Source organism: Choloepus didactylus, chromosome 19 (genome assembly GCF_015220235.1).
Source record: "Choloepus didactylus isolate mChoDid1 chromosome 19, mChoDid1.pri, whole genome shotgun sequence".
In the NCBI taxonomy this organism is placed as follows: Eukaryota; Metazoa; Chordata; class Mammalia; order Pilosa; family Megalonychidae; genus Choloepus; species Choloepus didactylus.
In genome coordinates, this window is record NC_051325.1 from 47,078,742 (window position 1) to 47,105,628 (window position 26,887).

Here is a 26,887-nt window from a genome sequence, read left to right on the forward strand (position 1 = left end):
TCCAACAGAGGTTTTCCAGATGCCATTGGCCATCCTCCAGTGAAGGTACCCGATTGTTGGCACCTTATCTTGGACACTTCATGGCCTTGAGACTATAACTTTGTAACCAGATAAACCCCCTTTATAAAAGCCAATCCATTTCCGGTATTTTGCTTAACAGGCAGCATTAGCAAACCAGAACAATCATCTTGGGTTGGGTAATACAGTTCTTAACAAGAAAGCAAGTCCAGAAATGATGAATAAAAAGAATGACTATTTTGATTACTTAAAAAATAAACTGTGTGGGAAGAGACAGCACAAATATAGTTGAAATGTAACTGTTTACTGTGGTGGTGGGGGTGGAGGTTGGGGCAGGGGGCCGTCAACTGGAGGGAGACACAAGGGGATGCTGGAAATGTTCTGTGTCTTGGGATGGTGGTTTCATGGGTGCATACATATATAAAATTCATCGAGCTGTACACTTAAGATTTGTGGCTTTTATCATGTTAAGTTATGCCTCAATAAAAAAGAAAAAATAATAAAGGGAATAAGTCAAGCATTTATCCTGTCTTTCCTATAAAGATTATATTTCAGAGTAAGCAAAGAATTAATGAGGGAAAATATTTCTTCATCCAAAAGTTACAAGTCTTTCTCTCTCTTCGTTCGCCATCATTGTGGATGCCTTTTACTGCCATTGTCACCATGTCTTCTCATAAGACTGTTAGAATCAAGCGATTCCTGGCCAAGAAACAAATACAGAACCGTCCCATTCCTTAATGGATTAGAATGAAAACTGGCAATAAAACCAGGTACAACTCCAAGAGAAGACACTGGAGAAGAAACAAGCTGGGTCTGTAAGGAATGGCACTTGATGGCCCACATGTTGATTCTGTACCAAGTCCACTAGCACCTTTAAGTTGAAAACATCCCCCTTTCTGAAAAGTTTGGACTTATTTTATTGGGGAAAAACCTGGTTTTTCTTTGTTTTTATGCTTCTGCATAAATGAGTTGGTTCAGCAAAGTTACAACTTCCTCTTGTTCTAATCTACCGTTTCCAAATTTTTCCACATGAACATGGATTACTTATTCAATGTAAACAAACAAATAAAATAAAGACTAATAAAGAAAAGGGACTGCACTGTCAGCCAGGAAGGAAACAGAACTATTCAAAGCAAACACAAAATCTCAAAAGTACAGCAATCAGGCGATCCAGTGCAAGGGCAAAGCCATCTCATCTGATCTAAGGAAATGCTGCATTAAAGCACACAAGCTCATAGGGGTGTGTGTGTGCACACATGTGTGCGTGTCCTCATTGACCTTGAGGCATCTGAATGCCATTTGATCTTCCCTGTTTCAGAAGGCAGAGTCGCATGGAATAAATTTTAGAAAGGCTTTTCTCTAAACAGAAAATGATATTTTCCCTGCCAGGCAAATATTTAAACTAGTTAAAGTTTTTAAAATAATTATTTTGATGCTTTAATCCAAAGCCATATGTCAAACTCAGCTATTAAGCTAGACTCATGCCCCAAAGGCTCGTGGTGGCTGGGGTTTTGCTCTTCTGCTTTTCACAGCCAGATATCAATTATGTGCTATTTAATCACCTGTTGCTTTGGCTCACCTGAGCGGCTACCGTCTGGCTTCAGCACAAGTCATTAACACTGAGCCAGAGTCCCCAGTTTTATGACTCCTGCTGCAGGACCTGGCCTAAATTTCAGTCCCCTTCCTGTCGGCCACCCTCCCATGGTCTGCTCCCTTCACACTCGTTCCTTCTCACAAGAATGCAGGCCCCAGGAAGACAAAGACTTTTCCTCATTCACTGCTGTGCCCAGTGCCTGAAAGAAGGCCTGGCACTAAGCAGATGCTCAATAAATCATTACTGAAAGTATGATGGAATCGTATTTCTCCCCACTTTTCTGACTTCCCTCCCCAGAGAATATTCCATTGTTTTTGTAGCTGCCAATGGGCCTGAATTATTTGCAGCCTCGGGTTCCATTAGCATGCTGCTTGCCCCTCTTCTGGTGAGTTCACAAAGATGTTTGTACAGAAACCTGTCCCCCTGCCTCCCCACGAGGCACACGTGCGTGCACACGTGCACACCACACCCCTGCAACACTGCCAGGCACCACCCAAGCTTGGCCCTGGGGATAGTCACCAATCACTCCTTGTGTCCCCACCAGTCTGCTCAATCTCATTGTCTTCTTAATAAAAGTAATTAATTTCCAGAGTTAAAATTCATGAGGCAGCAAACGTAACATCTACATCGATAGCTGCTGCTGAATTCCCTCTGGCTGCAAACTTTTTATTCTGCCCACAAAGGCTCCCGAGTTTATTTGAAAACATCTCCCCATGGCCTTCCCCTGGTCTTCAGCAGCCCACAGCAGATTCTGCTGCTGCTCCCAGACATTTTCTGCTGAACCCACTCCAGCGTTTGGCATGAGAACTCACATCAGATCTGGACTCAAGGCCAGTCCTCTACCAACCACTCTCTTCCACTTCTGTCTCCCGGCCCACACAGGTCCCCAGATGTCACTCCAAATCTTCTTCCAGTCACCCCTTAGAGTTCTAGCCCAACCCCCTCCTTGGGGAAAAGAGGAAACTGAGGCCAGACAGGTGAAAGGGCATGTCAGGGTAACGTAGTAGGTGAGGGGCAGTGCAGGGGCTGTGACCAAGTCTCCTGACCCCTAAAACCCAGTTTTCTTTCTCCAGAGCAGGGATCAGCAAGTTACAGCCTGCAGACCAAATAAGCCCCCTGCCTGATTTTGTAAATCGAGTTTTATAGGAACACAGCCACACCCGTTTGTTTCTGTATTGCCTACGGCTGTTCTCGGCTACAACTGCAGAGTTGAGTCATTTAGAGAGAGACCCTACAGACCACAAGTCTAAAATACTTCCTGTCTCGCTGCCGACAATTTTTTTTGCTCACCCCCACTAGAGGATTCTGAAGAACAGGAGGGCAGGCAGGAAAAAGCCATCAGACACCCAGTGCTATACCAGCTAAGCACCTCGCTATTCTTCTCAAAGGTGAGCAGCTCAGAGACCGGAATAGGAAGATCCCGTCATCTCCCTGCCCCTCTTCCATCACGCTACCCCTGACATCTCCCGTTACAGGGAGGCAGCACCACCCACCGTCAGGGACCTTCAGCCATCCCCTCTACACATGTACACACACACACATGCACACACACACACATGCACACACACATGCACACACGCATGTACAGATGCACACACATGCACGCATACCCACACACGCACATGCACGCACACACAAGCTGAGTTCCTGGTGTGGCGTGCCCTCACAGGTAGGTCTGGAATATTACACTCAGAGCCCCTGGACTCCACAACTCAGGAAAGGCCAGGAGGCACAGGCCAGGCCCGCAGGCAGGAAGCCTTTCCCGGGCCCTAAGAAGCCTGGTCTCGAGGAGTCAGGTAGAGCCACCCTCCTGGGCCCCAGACTCAGACCCACACTGTCTCATGGCCACACCTGCCACCCACACTCTTCTCACGTGTTTAGAGCTGTGTCAACACATGAGCAGGCCACAGCCAGGAGTAGGCAGAGCCACCTTCATGCGAAATCAAGAGCTGTGTTCCTTCCCGTGAGACCCTGTGACAGCCACTCAGCCCCTCTGGGCACAAGTTCCCCATTTGCAGAATGCAGGATTCAGATCAGGTTTTCATCAGAGACCTCCCACCTTGTAAATCACCACAGAGGTTCTACTGTGAAGAAGCTGTCACAAAGTCATCCAGCGTATTTGTTAATTCCAATGCCAATTTCCACCAAAATAAATCCATTTCATCTGTCAGAGAGACATGGTGGTACAAGCAAGAAGTGTTGTTTCGCCAGTAACACTACTAAAGAACTCAGCTGGATACTGTGAATTCGTCAATAATCCTGGCTCCCTCTGTATCACATATCTACCTATTTTTCTGCGTCTTTCTCCTGCTCGATTATTTTTAAATCCTTATTTTCCTTAACTATTTTTGCCTACATGGAACCATTGTGCTTTTCCAGCTTCCCTGCGCACTCTGCTTCTTTGCACTCCTCGGCTTCTTGGTTCTATTCGACTTCTCCTGAATTAGAGCTACAGGCCTCAGAGGACCTCTGCAAACCTCCCCAGACGCACACGCCTTGCACAGTAACCACCAAGCCCACCATCGGCCCCAACACCCCAGCAACTAACAATGTACTCCTCAGCGGCAGCCCGCTCCTGCTTTGCATGACTCCAACGACTAGCAAATTCCAATTTTCTAACACCGCCTCCCTTGAGGACAGGAGCCGGAGCTCAGGGGCGATCAGGAGCCGAGCCAGACAGGAAGCCACAGCCACGCGCTTTGCTCCCCGATCTCTCCCGTGACGTGGGTTCACAGAGTGGAGGCCAAAAATGTAAACTACCCAAAGTGGTCACACCAGGCCTGGAACCAGATAATACTCCAAGGGAGGGGTCCCCAATTCCTCTGACCCCCAGGTCCCTTCCCCCTCCTGCTCCGAGGACTTGGAGTTGGAGCAGCGACAGCCTCGGGCGCCACTGGCTCCATGCAGGATGGGGAGATAAAACACTCCCGGCCTTCAAGGGACTTACCAAACTGCAGCAGTATTTTACATACTTTTAAAGACATTTTTGTAGCATAATCCAGAAATACAGTGGGAAAAAATGCAAAAGAGTATACAGTGAAATCTCCCTCCCAACCCTGACCACTGCCTACCAAGAACCCTTCCCCAGGCATTTAATATCTGCAGTTTCTTGCATAACCCTCCGGAGATAATATATGCATATAAGACTACATGTCCACATACAAATATACGTATATATGTGTGCATATCTTTTTGCTATAGAAATGATAAACTATTAGTCACAGTTCTCCACCTTCTCAATTAATATATCTTGGTTATTGTTCCATCTCAATGCTTAGAGCTATGATTCTCTCTAACAGTATTCCACCGTATGGGCATTTATATTATGAATAGCCTTTTACAAGGATGGGTGAAGCTGCAATGAATATTCTAGTACATACATTTCCTGCACATGAACACAAACACACACACACGCAATATGCATTAGGCAGATTTCTTAGAAGTGGAACTTCTTTGAAGAGAACAGAGAGTTAGCAAATCTCTGGGGGATGGGTGGTATGTGTAGTAGAAGGTTTTGAGTTTTGTTTTAAATAGAAGGGGATGGGATCTTCTGGTTGTAGAATCTTAAAACTAAACTGGAACACCTCCCATTTCACTCTGCTTTTCTTTGAGTCCATTGTTCCTCAATTTCATCCCCACTTTTGGTCATTAATGCCCCCATTCAGGGTTTCATTTCCACTAGGCCTTCTTAATCCAGTTTACTTTTTTGAGGCTTAATACCATTACAGAGCCGCCGTGTGTGAAATTATCTTCTACAATGCTGAATCCAAGCAGTTTATAGTTTTCAGTCAATTACTCCCAACTGCCAGAGCTGTGCTCAGGATAAGATTTCTGGCTAAATTTCTTACTTCTTGGTTCATGAATTCTCAGATACGACTAATCCTGGCGTCTGGTGAGGCCACATATTTGATCTCACACACAGGCCACGGACTCTCCAAACCTGGAAATCCACACTCAATAAGTCACATGCGTCCTGGAAAATTTTAGTTTGAATGTCAAGCTGATACACTGGATGATATTTCACAGCCCCTGAAAAATCTTTTTGGTTAATTAAAAAAATAATAATAATCACTGGCCATTAATTCAACTATGCCAGTAAGCTTTTGCTGTGTAACAAACTATCTCCAAAACTTGGTGTTGTAAAACAACCACCATTTATTTACCTTGGGATGCTGTGGTCAGTAGTTTGGTCTAGGCTCAGCCGGAGAGTTCTGCTGAGCTCAGCAAGGCTCAGCCAGGCCTCTGCAGCCAGCTGCTTCTCAACAAGGTGGCTCTGCTCCTAGGGTGGGCTGGTTACCATCTGGGGTGCTGGGGGCAACCAGGTCACGTATCTATCGTCATCCATCAGGCCAATCTGAGCTTCCTTCCATGGAGGTGGCCGCAGGGATCTCAAGAGCAGCAAGAGAAAGAACAAGCTGCAGTGCAGGAGCACTTTTCAAACCTCAGCCTACTCACCCTTGTCACTGTCCCATTTGTCAAAACAAATCATATGGCCAATCCCAAATTCAAAGGATGGAGAAACAAGGCTTCAACTCTTGTTGGCAGGATCTGCAGTGTCACAAGGCAAGAGCACAGATGTGGGTAAGGGGGGGAATTAAGGTGCACTTTTACAATTTACCACATCAACTATTTAAAAATTCATCAAATATCTGCATAAGGCTTTGCAATAAATAGAGCAAAATAGTGTAATGACACTATTACACCAACTATCCCTACAGCCATTTCTTGAAACAGGATCCACATAAAGCAGCCACTGAAGACACATACACACACACACACACACACACACGCACACACACACATACATCAATGCCAACAGTTGGGTATCCACAGAATTGCTCCAAATATCTGACAGGTTAGTTTTCAGGTCCCCCAGATCCAGAGGTGGCGAGCCACTGACAGACCCCCTCCAGGCAAAAGTGGCACAGAAGAAAGAGCAGCACAATGGAGTGCAGAAGTCTCTAGCTTAACTTCAGCTCTAAAAATCAAATGATTTCAATTCAACGTGCCTCCCTTCCCTCAGCTGCCAAAAGGGATGGCAGGAGCAAGGTAAAGAATTGCCGGGAGGATTCAAATGAGACGACCTCGGTTCCCAGGCCCCAGGCACCTGGAAGAGCCCTATGCTGCATGGGGAGGACCTGGAAACAATCAGGCCCAAAGTTCTGAAGGGACTTGAATGCACAAGTGAAAATGATGGAAGTGAGCAAGAGGCTCAGAGAAAGGCCAAGGCCGTGAGCCGGCGTTCAAGGGAAATGACTGAGCATGGCCCCAAGACTGCAGCCCCGGTAGCATTTGAAATTCCAAAGATGGCAGAATTGTGGGTCCCCCAAGCCTTCCATGGAAATGGCTGGGTCTTGGCCCAAAGGTGAATAAGTCCTGGGGTGTCTTTGCTAGGAAAAGACACCTACCAGATGAAAGAAAGGCAATGTAAACATATGTGGAAACAGTAAAAGATTGAATACTTCGTGCGTGTCACTGGCTCTCTCCAAAAGGAAATAGAGTCCCATCTCAACCATTTTTCGTATTGCCAAGTAACTAACAAAAGCAACAGGTGTGCTTTGTCGAGTAGAAACCATATGGCAGAAGCTGCTTCAGTCATTAAATAGCCCCATCCACATTAAATAATTAGCCTTCCCTCCACATTTATTTATTTCACTGTTTATTGAATACCTATTATGTACCTGATTCCACGCGAGGAGCTGGAGAAGCAGGTTGGTATATGTCAGGTATAGTCCCCGCCCAGAGGAGCTCCAGTCCCTTCACAATCACTATTGCCACCCCCACCACCACCAACCACCAGCCAAGGCCCCTAATTCTGATGAATGATCACCCCAGCCTGACTTTACACACAGTATCTCAGAGACTCCCTGGAACCTGGCATTGTCATCTCCACTTTACAAATAAGTAAACTGAGGCATAGGGAGCTGGAGTGGTTTGTCCACAGGAGCACCCAGCTAGCAGTGGCAGAGCTGGATTCAAACCCAGGAGCAATGGCTCCGCGTCTCCAATAAGCAGGGTCTGGTTGAGCGCCAAAGGGTCCAGCAGTGGTGATCAGAAGCCTCCCCTTCTCTTCCCTCCAAGTTATTTTCAACAATTCCCCCACAACTGTTCATCAAAATGCTTCCTAAGACTCTTAGACAAAGGCAAGTGGAGCCCATTTCTGCTATCCCTCTCCCTCCTCCTTTCAACTTTCCTGAGTCTTCAGCAAATTGATCTAATATAAATTCAACAGCTCACTGGCTCTAAACCTCAGCTCTGGCTCTTTATCTGCCTAAAGGGCTCACAGGGTTGCTAACTCAGCACCTGAATAAAATCTAACACTTACACATTCATGTACCCACTCATTCACTCACCAAAACCTTACCAAGCGCCCATCAAAGGCCAGGCCCAGTGTGAGAGCAGAGAAAATGCCAAAGACGTTTAGCAAGCAGAGGGGGACACCCTGTCCCGGGCAGCCAAAGGGGCAGAGGAGAAGGGGGCTTCAGGTGCCAGTGGCCCAGAGCACTGGAGGCAGGCTGTGGATAGGGCTCGCATCTGATGACTGATGATTTTGCTGGGAAGGAGGGGAAAGGCCTCTGCCCAAGCATGGAGGACACGGTAAGTAGGAGACTTGAGGAGAAGGTTGGAAATGGCCCACAGGAGACTGGGGGAAAGCCAACCAGGGGACACAGGAAACTCGCCAAGCCAACCTACACTGGCCCAAATGAGGCCGGGCACCATGCATTTCCAGGGGACCCCTATTTTTAAGGTTTGAGGGATTTTCCTCCAGCAGAATCCAGACACTTGATAGACTGGAGAGAAGAAAGAGGGTTGAATTTATCCAGATATTGGGCTGGATGTAGAGACAGAGGGGAAGGGAACTGGGGCTCCAAGGAGAGTGTGGACGTAATGCCCATAGAATCCAGGAGGACTTGGGAAGGAGGTGATCACAGAAGGAGGCAGAAAGAAGAATCTTGAGGCTGGCACCTCCACAGAAACTGGCACTTTGACCAACTGGAGTAAACGGAGCTGGGCGGTATCTAGAGATGACGGACAGCAACAACCCCACCTCATGCATTAAAGCCGTCTACAGCTACTGGGCAAGTGGTCACCTCATTCAGCTTGAATACACTCAGTAACAGGAAACTCACCACCTTCCAAAGGAACTCACTGCATTTCTGGGCATTTATAATCATGTATTAATTTATAATATAAATTATTGCCAAATGAGAACTTGCCTGCTGGAGCACTTACCTCTGAACTCTGGGTCTGCCATCCACAGCTACACACAACAAGGACCCAGGTTGGGGTACAGTATCTCCAAAGCAACCACATCGATGGCGGATGGACCCTTCAGCCCTTCCTGCTCCAAGGAACCACTGATCATCTGTGTGCCAACAGCACCAACATCTAGAATTCCAGTCCCTCTCCAAGCTTCAGACTAAAATACTCAACTGTTTAGTGTACACCTCACTGCAATGTCCAATGGGCACTCATGTTCGTGTGCACACAAACCCGAACTTATGAGCTTTCCCCACACACACCCACACATTGCACTGGAAGATGACTTCTGCTCAATTCCCCAGCTGATGCCGGAGCAGCAGCCATTACTCTCCCCTCCCCCACACCCAAATATTCAGCTGATTCTCCCTCACGGTGGTTCTCATGGCCCCCCCGACTCCCCTTCATTCCCAGTTCCTTACCTCTCTCAAAGAGGCCCCCTAGCTTGTCTCCCTCCCTCAATCTTGTCCTCTCCATCCACTTTCCTGGTTTAGAAGCCAAAACAATGTTTTCAAAGGCAAAGCTGATGGTGACACTCAGTAGTGGCTGCCCACTGCCCTGAGGATCCAGCCACAAATTAGCCCCATGGTTTCTGGTTCCCTGCAGCCTCTGCCTCATCCCTGACACTGTAGCACACGGCCCTCTCTAGGCACCAGCCCCATGGAACATTCTGTTCTCCCAAAGTGTCATGTTGGCTCACCTGCACAGACATTCCCTCCGCCCCCACGCCTACCTCTTGTCTCTATGTGCAAATGCTAAACTTTGCTTGTTTGCTATTTCATAATTACCTATCCATTTATCTGCCTTCTTCCAAAGCCTCTGATATCCAAGGAAACATGTCTATGTCGTTCACTAATGTCTCCCTCTCCCTGACACATAGGAAGCCATCAATATATTCTTGTTGAAAGAATGTCCCACTATCAATCACCTCCAATGGCCTATTCCCTATACTCCTATTAATGTAGCCTCAAATGACACAGGTTTTGTAAGTTCACTGCAGATGCACGCATAATTTCCTTCTGAACACCTCGAGGCGTTTTTCCATTACCTACTGTTAAACCAGGTCTCCTCCATCTCCTACCCAAGCAATTCCCCAATTCAAATGCTTGCTGCAGGAGTTTCTTCTCAGCATAGAAAGAAGGGAAACCCATTTTCAGGATGAAAAGGGGAACACAAGCAGTTTCAGCTCCCCTTTTTCTCTGGTTCTGCCCTGGTTCACAGATTAATTTTTAGCACCAGGATCTGCGGCTAGATAGCAGAGGATCCTACAGAAAAAGCCTTCTCCAACTCCCCAAAGCCAGCAAGAATCACTCTCTTCACAACTGTCCATTTTACAATGTGTCTAATTATAACTGAATAAATTACTTCTGCCATTCTGCAGAAATACTTAAAATAAATAGCTCTCTTTCCTTGAATTAAAATCATAGTCTTTTGTTCACTGTTTTCTGTTCCATAAAGCAACAGAGCCTGTTGATTAAAGATCATTTACAGGACTTCATTTTCAATCTATTTTATGATATCACTTTAAAATACCCCCAAATATTCAGCTGCAAGGAGGGATAAGAACCACTGGAAATTGGCTCTTTGAGACTTTTTGATGAGAAATGAAGTTGTGGATATAACTCTCAGCAAATGAACATATATTAGAAAAGTCTATTTTAATAACTACTTGGTTCTTCTCCCTGGACTTTTTTCTCTCTACCCAACTTCCTATATTTTTCTTGAGATTACAACATAATCCCCACGGACACACTAAATATTACCTTTCTATACTGAATGGATGACACTGAGACAATAAATCACTTTGAGCTAACAAAATAGGCCAACCAGCCCCAGCTAAGCCAAATATTTGATGAAAGACATACAAACTGAAATTTAGCAAGGCAGGAACGCTCTGGGAATTATATCCTGAATATCAACCATCTCTAGACTCTAGGCAAGGAGAAAAAAACTGTATCTAAAAGGAAGCTATATGTGCAAGCATTAGGGATTCCAAGTCCAGAGTAGCCACAGTTAGCTGAACTCAGGAGACAACCTGGAGAGAGAGGGTGGATTGGAGATCAATTTCCAAATGTTGGTGGATGCCATAACAAAATAAAGACTCTTCAGTTCCAGACCAAAAGAAAAACACACGAACCATTGTTTTCCTGCAGTGACCCAGAAATAAGTGCAATGTCGGTGAAAAAGACTGTCCAGGGCAGATTTAATGTGACGCTAAGGAAGCTCAAGCTGCAGGGCCCAGTACCTGATTTTGTATTTGAAATGTTACATTCTTTTTCATAAAGAGAGCCCCTACATAGTGTACATTCAAGCCCTGCAAAACGTGGAGCTGCCCTGCTGCCCCTGCTTCACAAGTGATTCTACACAGGACTTCAGAGTTGCCTCTGCTGTCAGTGAGGCTGCATTTGGGTCCATATCTCAACTTAAGCCCCTAAAAGGAAGACAGAACATCCTCAGCAGCACCCATGACCCTCCCAGGGGGGCCTGACCAAACCTCTCTGACTCCATCTCACTCCTTCTCATCCTCTGGAAGCTCCGGTGCTAACTAATCTCCTTCATCCCTGGATGTAATGTTTTACTCGAGCTGAGGTCTCGGAGAGGCACACTCACATCCTCCCTCCAAACACTCCTCTTCCTCCTTCAGGACCCTCTCAAGGGGCATCCACTCTAAGAAACCTTTCCTGGTGCCCCCAGGTAACACTATGCCCCTTTTGTGCCTACCAGCTCAGCCCCACGTTATGGATGAGGAGGCAGACCTGCCGTGAGTCTGAATTCTGGCTCCTTCTCTTTCTAGAAACCCTTCGTGCCTCCATTTCTTCACCAGCGAAATGGGAAACAGTAGTACTCATCTCATAAAGTGGAATGAGAATAAGCCTCACCGCACAATAGAAACTCAATAAATGTCATCATCATCACTATTATTATCCTACACATCCCTCAGTGAGAAATCCCTCAAAATCCCATGAGACTGTGGGCCTCCTGATGGCAGAGATGGAATCCATGCACTGTCTTTGATGCTCTATAAATGTTTGCTGAACACACAAAGGAATCAAGTGATATTTACATTTTGACCAACAGAGGTATGATTCAATAACACACCTCACAACTCTTATTTGCCGATATTTTGAGTCAATATAGGGGTATCTGATGGAAAGTGGAAGTGAGCAGCAGCAGGAAGCAAAGGCAACTTTGCTATATTCCCACGAGTCTTCTCCATCATGGGCCTGCAGGGCCCAGAGTTGCTGGTTGTCAACAAAAGATGCCTCCCAGGAGCACCACCGTCCATCACCCTCTGCTTGTGGACAGACCTCCAAGGAGCATTGGGATGGAGGGAGAATCTGGTCCGAGCCAAAGCCAGACTACAGAACTTAGCACTCTCACCTCTGGCAATAAACACACACACCATTTGGCTCATCAAGATCCTTCCCATGGAGCAAAACACAAATAACTCATATAATCCAAGAGTTAGCTTAAATCCACGAAAGGTACCTTCAAGCAAAGGAAGGGCTCTATATTAGGTGAAGAGAAGGCATCCTAAAAGTTCAAGAGCCCAACCTAAACGCTGCTCATTGATGTTCCCAACCTCTCAGGCTGGCAGGTGTGGTCTGCCTCCAGGTTGAGCCTCATCTCTCAATACACTCTCACACCTGACTTTCACTCCCAACTCCAGGGAACTCACAGTTCCCAGATTATGCCTCAATCTCACACTTCCCTGCCTTAGCACATCCATCAGCCCTAGACTGCATCCTCACTGACCTCCATTCCATCTCTGGAACAAGAGGTATCCATGTTGATAAATTCTACCCATTCCTTCCAAACCCATCACCAACCTCAGGCCTCCTGGAACCCTCAGTCTCTTCTTCAGAAACCCTGGGTTCTTGTCTGGTGGCGCTCTCCATTCTTTTCGTACCTTGTCATATTAGTTTATGCAACTCTCACCTGCCAAACCAGACTATATCTCCACTGAAAATCCCCCGTAGCCCCAGTGTCCAGCACAGCAACTGATGCACACAGCAGGTGCCCCATAAATGTCTGATGGATGATGGTTCTTTGAGAAATCTCCCCTGAGATCAGAGATATAAATTACGTTCCACATAACTCCTGAGTTTCTTAAAAGGATGTGTGTTCCCAGCCAGATGTTCATCGTACATCACCTCCAAGGCCTGCCCAGCTCTTTTTACGGAAAGAATAAAGAATACATACATTGGCTTTTTTACAGAAAGTAATTACCCACAGCAGAACCACTCTGGAGGCTCAGGTACAGAGTTTGCATGCCTCAAAAACGTACTGTCTGCTACTTTTTTTTTAAGCAATAAAATAAGGCAGCAGAAGTGAAGAAATAAGATGAGTTTCACTCTCACCTCCGAGATTGCAAAACATCAGTGTCGTCTGCTCGAGAAATCTTTAAAGAGCCTGAGGTAGGTCAGGGATGTTTTTTGTTTTTTTTTAAATGTCTGTGTGATATTCTTACTTGGTGAGATGAATTAATGTTGGAAAGGAACTGGGGAAAAGAAAAACAAAATCTTGATTCATGTTCTCTTGGAATGCAGTTTGCTTCCATTATTTTCTCATGTAATTACATTTATTACCGATGTAATTACAAATAATACACATATCTGATTTGTGCAATTATAGAATAGTATATAATTTTTAAATGTGGTACTTTTCTGTCTCCCCAAGATCCCTCTGTGAAGAAAGCAATTTATAATTTCTAGAAAATACGCCTCTGTGCATTACATTTTAATAAAATAAAAATTAGTAAATGTTTGCCTTTCTTTCGTATTTCAGTAAAATAAACTTGGTCGTGAAAACTCGGGTTTAAAAAGGCTCATTTCGTGCCTTGAAAAACTGCCTCTACTAGGCAATTCTACCCATTGGAGGAAAGCCAAGTAAACATCGTCATTATCAAGAAAGAAGACCCACTACATGCAAGGCACAGTCCAGGGAGGGATTTGGGATGGTCTGGGGCCGAGGGCAGTAACAGCTGCATGAAGTGGTGAGAAACCACCTATTCTGAAGGGAGCACGGCTGACAGGAAGCTGGGCTCTGCCCTTTCCTAGCAGCCTGCCTGACTACAGGTGGGACCTCGGAGATCCTATAATGCAGAGGCGGTACCAGCTTACCCACCATGTGGTTGTGAGGCTGAGTGCAATAACGTACAAGCAAGGGCCTGATACAGTCCCACATGGGCAACAGCATAAATCACAACCCTTGTCTCCCGCTGTTGTGTTCTTATTTCCAAGATCAGAGGTCACCCTCATGCAGTGACATCCCACAGTATCTGTAATGCTGCAACTGGTTCATGGTCTCACATACTGGGTCCATTCAAAGAAGAGGGAGGTTGTTAAGGGTCCAGGGACTCTGCCAAGGGGGAATGAGCAGATGCCCTGAAGATGAGCTGGCAGGAGATGATGCAGAGAAGAAGACAAAATCCTAAACTGTAATAGCTAGAAACAAATGTATAGGTCATTCTAATCTAACTAGTGACTCACTAGTTAAGTTTTCTTGGAGCCACCCAATAATATTTCTTTTGTTAAAAAAACTTAGCCAACATTTAAAATCAGATGATTTCTCATAAAATGTTGGATTTCTAAATTCCCCTGAAAGTAGGAAGCATGGTGTTCCAGTTTGCTAATTGTGCCACTATGCAAAATACCAGAAATGGATTGGCTTTTATAAAGGGGATTTATTTGGTTACACAGTTATAGTCTTAAGGCCATAAAGTGTCCAGGGTAAGGCATCAACAATAGGGTACCTTCACTAGAGAAAGACCATTGGCATCTGGAAAACCTCTGTTAGCTGGGAAGGTAAGCGGCTGATGTCTGCTTGCTCCCAGGTTGCATTTCAAAGTGGCGTTCTCCAAATCGTCAGTGTCAGCTTTCAACAGCCATCTTCAGAATGTCTCTGTAAGCTGCAGCTTCTCTCTCAGCTCCTGTGTGTTCTTTAAAGTGTCTCTCTTGGCTCTAGCACCTCCTGTCTGTGAACACTTTTATAGGACTCCAGTGATTCAATAAAGACCCACCCTGAATGGGTGGGATAACATCTCCATGGAAATTATCCAAACGTCTTGCCCACAGGTATTGAGTCACATCTCCAAGGAAACACTTAATCAAAGGATTCCAACCTGAGCAACACTAATACATCCGACCTTAAAAGATTGCATCAAAGAACATGGCGTTTTGGGGGACATGATACATCCAAACCGGCACACGTGGGTAAGACTGGGCCCAAGATCCTGCATGGCAACAACCAACTGGAGCCAAGGAGTGTGACCCTCCAGTTGGGCACACCCTGAAGGCTGTCTTCCACGTGTTCATTACCTGCATGAGCTAGACACTCCCCAGGAGCACACAAGCTGGGAGACTCTCGAGTGGCTCTCTGGACCACCCTGACAGGACCAGTGAAGGACTATGTTCTGCATCCCCAACAATGCTCCATCCAGTCTACTAGGGCCTCCTCTTTGTGGGGCCAGCACTGCTCTTCACAAAAGCCAGGATTGCAGCTGCTGTCATGGCTCTGCAGGTCTTCAAATGCCTAAAGTTCCTCCAGCAGCAGAGAAAGAGGGAGAGCTGGGAGCCAGGGGCAGAAGTTACAGAACACCGGAAGAAAATTATTACAGCATCCTCTGGATGAAGGCAGGTGTGGTCTACCTCTGTGTTTAACCTCATCTTTAGGAAGGGACTAGATAGACCACAGTTTACCTGAGATGTTTTAAAGATTCTCCCACCAAACTATTTAAGAATATGTATCTAATCCTGGCATCCTCGATGGGGTAAAAGATGACATAATCTCCGTGACATAGAATAGAAAGTTTCAAACAAGAGAGATAATAAAGAATTACAAGAAAATATACATTTTTGAAGAGAACCCAAGGCTCAGAAAGTTTGAGTAACTAATCTGAGACCTGGGAATTCAATCCAGGAAGTCTAACTCCAGATCTGAATGCACAAACCTTACACAAGCACCCTTACTTTTGTAATTAATTAAAAATGTACTCCAGTCAATCAAAAAGAAGTCACAATTATGATATCAAGAACTTGAAAGTTCTACTGAGACCATGAGGCGCAACTCCCAACTCAAATGAAGACGAAGCATGACAGCTCAGCAAACCCACATGACAAAAGCAGCCACATTCTTAAATGACGAGAGCAGGGGGGTGTGAGGCTTTGCTTCTTTTGCTTCCTTCTGCGGTGGCATCTGGATGAAACTCCCTCATCATGGAAACAACTGTTTAAGCAAATCCTGGGAACTGCTAAGGAAAAGCCTCTCTCTCATGTTCGAGTTTAGCCACAGACACAAAGATGAAGTAAATAAGTTCACAGCTACCTTTTAGGAGAAAGCCAAGAAAAAAGACTGAAAGGCAATACTCCATAATATTAAAGCGGCTGGCTCCGGTAGCAGGATCACGGACAGGCACCATTTTTACTTCTGTTTTTCTCCAGTATCTTTGTTTCCTTAAATGGGCTTGTGTTACTTTGTTTAAAATAAAAACAATCTTTAACTAAACAAGAAAAGTAAAATGCATGAATTAATCCCACCCAAGTGAAGGGGCCAAGTCAGACCTCTTGTCCTGGTCCAGGAGCCTCGGCTCTATCCCAGTGTGGCATGGCCCATCGTTTGGCCTTAGACACCCCCCAGATTAGGTGAGCTTCCCTATGCCCTGCAGCCTCCATCTGAGCAGCAAAGTCCCAGCACACAGTAGGCACCTAATAAACATCTGTTAAGTGGAAGAATTCGTGGCACCTTGTATTTCCCTTCACTCACTCTTCCTTTGGAGCTGTCAATTTAAGGGATGTTACCCAGGTGAATAATATTTCCTAGAAGAGAACATACAATTAATTACCCTTGTAACCTCAAAAATCATATTTGAATTCAAATCTGCACAAGTGACAAGTAGAGGATATAAAAAACGGCACTCTCCCCAGCTTCCTAATTACATACTATACATCAAACTTCTCCCAAGCTCTGAAAATGTCCCATTTAACATTCCACACTTGGCACTCAATTCCAAAACCCGCAATGGAGATTGCATTACTTAAATATTTCACTGATGTTTTTACCCACTCGTTTCCATTGTCACCCTTCAACCAGGTTTTATCTACTCCCTGTTTCCCTCTTATGGCAGTGTATACTGGCCAAGAGTATTTAGGGTGAGACTTAATTGTTTAAATCCAGACACCTTCATTTCCTAAGACTAAGGGACATTTACCCAGTGGCAAACATGTAACGATACTCAAAGCACCTGGGGGAAGCCAGTTATGATCAGATACATAAAGACAGAAGAAACACTGGCACAAAGGTCTATTGAAGACACACATGGAAAGAATCATCCTTCAACAACTGAGACTGGAGACCAATACATATCATCGAAATTTTGTTTAAAACGCACATGTGTGTCTTTGCAAATAGATACATCTGTATACCCACAGGAAAAAGTCAGAAAGGATATGCACCACAGGAACATAATAATTAGCCCTGCATGGGATAAAGTAGAAAAGTCAGTGGGCTAAGGAGATAGAAAATTTCACTTTGTATTTTATATCATTTAGATACATAAAGTGATGGAGTTATGGGTGAATTTTATTTTGGATTTATCTTTTTACAAATAAAAAAGTATGTTTGCAAGTGTATGTGTGTCTATAGAAAGATTAGTTCTCTACCCATAAGACAAAAACACAATAGTAAAAACAAATACATACCAAACAAAAGGCAATAAAACACCTACAAATTAACATGTTTTGAGAAGCAATAGCAGAGTCAAATGGCCTGAAATCTACCCTTGGGGCATTGAAATAAAAGCCCTTAGCCACTAAATACATGGTTACTTCTCAGACCCTCTTCCACCAGACCATGGCTTCTGGGTACCACTCTTTCACAATTTTCATCCTCTAGCTCAGCCTCTTCTGGCAAAATCCTTGCATGCATTTCTCCTAAGTTTCTTTTTTAGTCCACTTCTCCCCAGGTGAAACACTTTCCATCTCCGTACGCCCAGGAGGATGCTTTGGGCTACAAGTAATGGAAAATGCAACTTGAACCAATTTAAATATTGAAAGGAATTTACTAGCACACTGTCCTGGAAGATCTGAAGGTTTTGAGTTTCCAAGATTAATAACCTGGTTTCTTCCCATTTCTTTATTCTGCCTCCTTTGGTTCAGCTCCATCCTTAGGCTGACCCCTCGTGCTGATCAAATGAGCACTGCGGTTCCAGAATTCACATTTGTACTTTACATCCAGAAGGAGAGAGAGGACTAGTTTCCCTTTGGTCCCTTCATTGACCCACATAGGGTCACATGTCCATTTATTCACCAACCCCTGTGCACAGGGGAATATATAAACTGATTGGTTCAAGGACCCAGGACTAAGCCAATTACTATGGCTGGAAGGGTTGGAGGGAAAGGGGCAATTAATGCTGTAGGCTCCCATCACCATGCATATTTTACATTAAGGATTTTAGGAAGATGTCCTAGACTTCTTTCTCCAGCATCTGCTCAGTCACAGAGTAAGGCAAATCCATTTCTGTCAATGATCACAGCATGCACACACACACACACACACACACACAAACACACACACACACACACACAGCTACTCACCGCCATGAGAGGAATTATTCTAAAAAGTAAATTAAATTAAGTCACTCCCCTACTTAAAACCTGTCAGTGGCTCCCCACTGCCCTCAGAACTCCTGGGCATCACCCACCTGGGCGAGCTGGCCCTGCACATCCCCTTCACGTGCTCCTGCCAGCCTCGCCTGCTCAGAGAGAGCACCCTGAACTTGCTGTGCTGACTCGCAAGCCTGTGTCTTGGTTTAGTTCCCTCTGCCTCTAACTCCCTTGCTCCTTCACAATGGTGACTTCAAGACCCAGATCCCCTGCCCACCCCACTCCAGCAGAGATGACCGATCCCACATTTGTGCCACCTCTGCACCTGGAGAAACCCTTAGTGTGAAGATTTGCTACCACATATTGCAGTTATTTCCCATCTGCCTTTTATCAAAACCACAACATATTAGGGCATCTTATTTAACTTGTTTAACTTTGTTCCTGCCCAGTGCTAACACCAGTGACATGTTAATGAATGAATGGAGGGAATGAAAAAAAAGAGGCTTAAAAATAAACATATTTGCCCATCCTATGTCCTCAAAAAGGTAGAAGTGAAATTCAGACAATGTGGGCCTCATGAAAGTCTAGATAAAAGTCACATGCCACGGTGCCTCTGTTTGGATATTCAGCTCCATTGGGGGCGGGGCAGGGTGCATAAGAAGATCACATCAATCAGTCAACGTAATTGCCATGGGGTTGAATCTCCAGAAAGGCCAGCAACAACCTCAGCACAGAGAGGACAACGGGATGACTAAATTATTGCAAGAACACAAGGCACACAGCCTCAAGGGAGGAGGAGCTAAGCCAGCCTCTCAAAATCAGCTGTCCCGAGGAGAAATTTCCAGACACAATCCTGACCCTCCCCCAAGAAAGAAAATGGCAGCCAGTTCCTTCCAAGTGAGAAGAATCCCCACCTCTTCTATATCCTTAGGTTTGGGGGGAAGGAAGTACCAAACTGGTTGAAGCCTTTAATACTCTTCTACAGAAGAGGGATTCTTCAAAAACTAGTTTAACTCCCTTAAAAATGTAAATTTATTTCTCACTTTTCTGAAACTAGCAGCCTTGAACCTCAGCACAATACTCTTCTGCATCTGTGAAGGCATTCAAGCACTTCTTCTGCAACTCTCTTTACAAAAATAATCCCTGGTGTTCTCAGAAATCCCCCTCTGGACACTTTAAAAGCTGACTGTCATTTTATCTGGACTCCTTGACTGTCCACACCAGTCCCCAAACGATAGATACCGAGCGTCGCTGAGGCCTGGAAGGCACAAGAGGTGTTGGGGAGAACCTTCCAGGGGCTACTCTACTTGCTCCCGGTGTTGGGGGAGAAGGTGTCGTTTCCTGGCCAGCTCTGCGGACAGGAGTGCAGAGCAGGTGAACAAGCTCCACTGACCTCAAGCAGGAAGCCTTGCAGGTCGCAGCACCCCAGAAACAGGTGCTGCAGAGCCAGGAGGGTCCTTAGCAACATGCATTTTACAGATGAGGAAATCAAGACCCAAATAAGGGAGATGATTCCCTGTGGTTTTTTCAGGAAGTTAATGACAGAACGGGGCTGGAATCCAGAGCTCTGAGCTCAAGGAGCTCAAATGATAGATGGGTGCAGAGATGGGCGGACGGACAGATGGATGGATGGGTGGGAGGGACCCAGAGAGAGACTCAGGAGATGACTCCCTGGCAGGTGCTGTACAAATATGAATCAGAACAAAGTCTTCTCCCAAGGTGGTGCTATTCCATGGTTCCAAAATGTGTCCTGAGACCCCACCCCAGCATCTTGCAAATTCCTGCCATGGTTTACATATCAGAGAAAGAGAGTCAATGGTGGGCTCAAGCCCAGTGATAGCTTAGGTGGGGAAGCAGGATTAAAACACACACACCATGTGCATACCAAGAATGGCAGGTTCTCATCAGTCCCTCTCTAGTCCCCTCTGACCAACCAACAGAAAAAGATGCTAAGACCAGGCTAGTGTCTCTGGGTGGTTACGAGACAGCACCCACAAGGGCTCCCCTGCCTCTCTTGGAATGGTGTGTGTGTGGGGGGGGTGGTCTTTGTTGATCCATTTGAAGTCAGAGGAGGGGAACATCCCTGCACTGCTCAGCTCCTTGGCCAGGATTAAACACAGAGGCAGTTGGAATGAATGGCTTATCAAAAATCTCCCCCCTTCATTCATGCATGTGACACCTATGTACTGAATGCCAGGCAATGTTCTAGTTATTGGGACACAGCAATAAAAAAGATAAAAATCCCTTCCTTCCTGGGGTTACTTTTACTGAGAGTTTGGAGTGGAAACAGACAATAAATTAGAGATATGTTAAAGTGCATTGGATAGGTGGAAAGTGCTAAGGAAAAGAGAAAAGTAGAGACCTACCCCTTGTTAGCTCACCCACAGCAGAATTATGGGTGTGGGAGCAGGCCCTTTGTGATGGTAAATGAGGGAGTCAGGGGAGGCCTCGCTAATTTGGCCAGGGCCCTCAGTCCTGGTTTATTCCAACCGTAGACCAATTCGTGTCTATTAGTTATTTTTAGTGCTGTCTTACCCCCTCAAAAGTGTCCAGATTTGGATGCTGAATTATACAGTCACCTTATTGAGAAGCACACTTTCAGACCCCAAGGAGGTGAGGAAGTTAGCCAAGCAGTTATCTGGGGAAGAATCTTCCAGGCAGAGGGATCAGGTAGAGCAAAGGCCCCAAGGCAGGGTCGTGCCTGATGTGGTCAAGTAACAGCAAGGGGTCTGAGGGGCTGGAGCATGGGGGACAGGAGCGGGCAGTGAGCTCCCAAAGGCCATAAAGGCTTGCAGGCCCTTACAAGGAAGGACCGTGGGTCTACTCTGAGGGAGACAGAAAACTTGGGGAGGGTTCAGAGCAGGGGAGGGATGTGATCCACTTCTTATTTTAAGTGAACCACTCTGGCTGCCATCTTGAGAGCAGAGTCTAAAAAGACAGGGGCGAAGATGGAAGACTGGTGAGCTGTATGTTTTAGTTACTCCTCCAGGAAAGTAGGTAGAAAGCCAGGAACTGCGTGGACTGGACACCACAGAGCAATCTGTCTTTGGGCATACTTCATACAACACTCATGAAAATGTCGAACTGCTGAGATCAGCGAAATCTGTAAGTTTTTGCGGCCAGGGGACCCGCGCCCCTCCCTGCCAGGCTCAGTCCCGTGGGAGGAGGGGCTGTCAGCTCCGGGAAGGAGAAGGGAGAACTGCAGTGGCTGCTCTTACCGGAAACTCATTCTACTGATCCAGACTCCAACCATAGATAGACAGAGACCAGACACCAGAGAATCTGTGAGCAGCCAGCAAAGCAGAGAGGAGACAGGCATAGAAAAAAAAAAAAAACAACACGAAAAACTCCAAAAAAAAGCAGAGGATTTTTAGAGATCTGGTGAACACAGAAAGGGGAAGGGCGGAGCTCAGGCCCTAAGGCGCATATGCAAATCCCGAAGAAAACCCGATCTCTCTGCCCTGTGGACCTTTCCTTAATGGCCCTGGTTGCTTTGTCTCTTAGCATTTCAATAACCCATTAGATCTCTGAGGAGGGCCCTTTTTTTTTTTTTTTTTTTTTTAATCCTTTTTTCTTTTTCTAAAACAATTACTCTAAGAAGCCCAATACAGAAAGCTTCAAAGACTTTCAATTTGGGCACGTCAAGTCAAGAGCAGAACTAAGAGAGCTCTGAGACAAAAGGCAATAATTCAGTGGCTGAGAAAATTCACTAAACACCACAACTTCCCAAGAAAAGGGGGGTGTCCGCTCACAGCCACCATCCTGGTGGACAGGAAACACTCCTGCCCATCGCCAGCCCCATAGCTCAGAGCTGCCCCAGACAAACCAATGTGACGGAAGGGCTTCAAATAACAGGCACACACCACAAAACTGGGCGTGGACATTAGCCTTCCCTGCAACCTCAGCTGATTGTCCCAGAGTTGGGAAGGTGGAGCAGTGTGAATTAACAAAGCCCCATTCAGCCATCATTTGAGCAGACTGGGAGCCTCCCTACATAGCCCAGCAGCCCAGAACTGCCCTGAGGGGACGGCACTCACCTGTGACATAGCACAGTCATCCCTCAACAGAGGACCCGGGGTGCACAGCCTGGAAGAGGGGCCCACTTGCAAGTCTCAGGAGCCATACCCCAATACCAAGGACTTGTGGGTCAGTGGCAGAGACAAACTGTGGCAGGACTGAACTGAAGGATTAGACTATTGCAGCAGCTTTAAAACTCTAGGATCACCAGGGAGATTTGATTGTTAGGGCCACCCCCCCTCCCCGACTGCCCAGAAACACGCCCCACATACAGGGCAGGCAACACCAACTACACACGCAAGCTTGGTACACCAATTGGGCCCCACAAGACTCACTCCCCCACTCACCAAAAAGGCTAAGCAGGGGAGAACTGGCTCGTGGAGAACAGGTGGCTCGTGGACGCCACCTGCTGGTTAGTTAGAGAAAGTGTACTCCACGAAGCTGTAGATCTGATAAATTAGAGATAAGGACTTCAATAGGTCTACAAACCCTAAAAGAACCCTATCAAGGTCAGCAAATGCCACGAGGCCAAAAACAACAGAAAATTATAAAGCATATGAAAAAACCAGACGATATGGATAACCCAAGCCCAAGCACCCAAATCAAAAGACCGGAAGAGACACAGCACCTAGAGCAGCTACTCAAAGAACTAAAGATGAACAATGAGACCATAGTACGGGATATGAAGGAAATCAAGAAGACTCTAGAAGAGCATAAAGAAGACATTGCAAGACTAAATAAAAAAATGGATGATCTTATGGAAATTAAAGAAACTGTTGACCAAATTAAAAAGATTCTGGACACTCATAGTACAAGACTAGAGGAAGTTGAACAACGAATCAGTGACCTGGAAGATGACAGAACGGAAAATGAAAGCATAAAAGAAAGAATGGGGAAAAAAATTGAAAAAATCAAAATGGACCTCAGGGATATGATAGATAATATGAAACGTCCAAATATAAGACTCATTGGTGTCCCAGAAGGGGAAGAAAAGGGTAAAGGTCTAGGAAGAGTATTCAAAGAAATTGTTGGGGAGAACTTCCCAAATCTTCTAAACAACATAAATACACAAATCATAAATGCTCAGCGAACTCCAAATAGAATAAATCCAAATAAACCCACTCCAAGACATATACTGATCACACTGTCAAACACAGAAGAGAAGGAGCAAGTTCTGAAAGCAGCAAGAGAAAAGCAATTCACCACATACAAAGGAAACAGCATAAGACTAAGTAGTGACTACTAAGCAGCCACCATGGAGGCAAGAAGGCAGTGGCACGATATATTTAAAATTCTGAGTGAGAGGAATTTCCAGCCAAGAATACTTTATCCAGCAAAGCTCTCCTTCAAATTTGAGGGAGAGCTTAAATTTTTCACAGACAAACAAATGCTGAGAGAATTTGCTAACAAGAGACCTGCCCTACTGGAGATACTAAAGGGAGCCCTACAGACAGAGAAACAAAGACAGGACAGAGAGACCTGGAGAAAGGTTCAGTACTAAAGAGATTCGGTATGGGTACAATAAAGGATATTAATAGAGAGAGGGGAAAAATATGGCAAACATAAACCAAAGGATAAGATGGCTGATTCAAGAAATGCCTTCACGGTTATAACGTTGAATGTAAATGGATTAAACTCCCCAATTAAAAGATATAGATTCGCAGAATGGATCAAAAAAAATGAACCATCAATATGTTGCATACAAGAGACTCATCTTAGACATAGGGACACAAAGAAACTGAAAGTGAAAGGATGGAAAAAAATATTTCATGCAAGCTACAGCCAAAAGAAAGCAGGTGTAGCAATATTAATCTCAGATAAAATAGACTTCAAATGCAGGGATGTTTTGAGAGACAAAGAAGGCCACTACATACTAATAAAAGGGACAATTCAGCAAGAAGAAATAACAATCGTAAATGTCTATGCACCCAATCAAGGTGCCACAAAATACATGAGAGAAACACTGGCAAAACTAAAGGAAGCAATTGATGTTTCCACAATAATTGTGGGAGACTTCAACACATCACTCTCTCCTATAGATAGATCAACCAGACAGAAGACCAATAAGGAAATTGAAAACCTAAACAATCTGATAAATGAATTAGATTTAACAGACATCTACAGGACATTACATCCCAAATCACCAGGATACACATACTTTTCTAGTGCTCACGGAACTTTCTCCAGAATAGATCATATGCTGGGACATAAAACAAGCCTCAATAAATTTAAAAAGATTGAAATTATTCAAAGCACATTCTCTGACCACAATGGAATACAATTAGAAGTCAATAACCACCAGAGACTTAGAAAATTCACAAATACCTGGAGGTTAAACAACACACTCCTAAACAATCAGTGGGTTAAAGAAGAAATAGCAAGAGAAATTGCTAAATATATAAAGACGAACGAAAATGAGAACACAACATACCAAAACCTATGGGATGCAGCAAAAGCAGTGCTAAGGGGGAAATTTATAGCACTAAACGCATATATTAAAAAGGAAGAAAGAGCCAAAATCAAAGAACTAATGGATCAACTGAAGAAGCTAGAAAATGAACAGCAAACCAATCCTAAACCAAGTACAAGAAAAGAAATAACAAGGATTAAAGCAGAAATAAATGACATAGAGAACAAAAAAACAATAGAGAGGATAAATATCACCAAAAGTTGGTTCTTTGAGAAGATCAACAAGATTGACAAGCCCCTAGCTAGACTAACAAAATCAAAAAGAGAGAAGACCCATATAAACAAAATAATGAATGAAAAAGGTGACATAACTGCAGATCCTGAAGAAATTAAAAAAATTATAAGAGGATATTATGAACAACTGTATGGCAATAAACTGGACAATGTAGAAGAAATGGACAATTTCCTGGAAACATATGAACAACCTAGACTGACCAGAGAAGAAATAGAAGACCTCAACCAACCCATCACAAGCAAAGAGATCCAATCAGTCATCAAAAATCTTCCCACAAATAAATGCCCAGGGCCAGATGGCTTCACAGGGGAATTCTACCAAACTTTCCAGAAAGAACTGACACCAATCTTACTCAAACTCTTTCAAAACATTGAAGAAAATGGAACACTACCTAACTCATTTTATGAAGCTAACATCAATCTAATACCAAAACCAGGCAAAGATGCTACAAAAAAGGAAAACTACCGGCCAATCTCCCTAATGAATATAGATGCAAAAATCCTCAACAAAATACTTGCAATTCAAATCCAAAGACACATTAAAAAAATCATAGACCATGACCAAGTGGGGTTCATTCCAGGCATGCAAGGATGGTTCAACATAAGAAAAACAATCAATGTATTACAACACATTAAAAACTCGAAAGGGAAAAATCAATTGATCATCTCAATAGATGCTGAAAAAGCATTTGACAAAATCCAACTTCCATTTTTGATAAAAACGCTTCAAAAGGTAGGAATTGAAGGAAACTTCCTCAACATGATAAAGAGCATATATGAAAAACCCACAGCCAGCATAGTACTCAATGGTGAGAGACTGAAAGCCTTCCCTCTAAGATCAGGAACAAGACAAGGATGCCCGCTGTCACCACTGTTATTCAACATTGTGCTGGAAGTGCTAGCCAGGGCAATCCGGCAAGACAAAGAAATAAAAGGCATCCAAATTGGAAAAGAAGAAGTAAAAGTGTCATTGTTTGCAGACGATATGATCTTATATCTAGAAAACCCTGAGAAATCGACGATACAGCTACTAGAGCTAATAAACAAATTTCGCAAAGTAGCGGGATACAAGATTAATGCACAGAAGTCAGTAATGTTTCTATATGCTAGAAATGAACAAACTGAAGAGACACTCAAGAAAAAGATACCATTTTCAATAGCAACTAAAAAAATCAAGTACCTAGGAATAAACTTAACCAAAGATGTAAAAGACCTATACAAAGAAAACTACATAACTCTACTAAAAGAAATAGAAGGGGACCTTAAAAGATGGAAAAATATTCCATGTTCATGGATAGGAAGGCTAAATGTCATTAAGATGTCAATTCTACCCAAACTCATCTACAGATTCAATGCAATCCCAATCAAAATTCCAACAACCTACTTTGCAGACTTGGAAAAGCTAGTTATCAAATTTATTTGGAAAGGGAAGATGCTTCGAATTGCTAAAGACACTCTAAAAAAGAAAAACGAAGTGGGAGGACTTACACTCCCTGACTTTGAAGCTTATTATAAAGCCACAGTTGCCAAAACAGCATGGTACTGGCACAAAGATAGACATATAGATCAATGGAATCGAATTGAGAATTCAGAGATAGACCCTCAGATCTATGGCCGACTGATCTTTGATAAGGCCCCCAAAGTCACCGAACTGAGCCATAATGGTCTTTTCAACAAATGGGGCTGGGAGAGT

At 44.5% G+C, this 26,887-nt stretch overlaps 1 protein-coding gene and 1 pseudogene across 8 annotated transcripts in view; one reads left to right on the top strand and one right to left on the bottom strand.

The window, feature by feature from the left end:
- The window catches only part of PTPRT (protein tyrosine phosphatase receptor type T), a 1,173,155-nt gene that overhangs the window by 1,078,882 nt on the left and 67,386 nt on the right, over positions 1 to 26,887 (bottom strand). The gene's annotated exons all lie outside the window — the stretch shown is intronic.
- Positions 682 to 837, top strand: LOC119515141 (annotated as a pseudogene).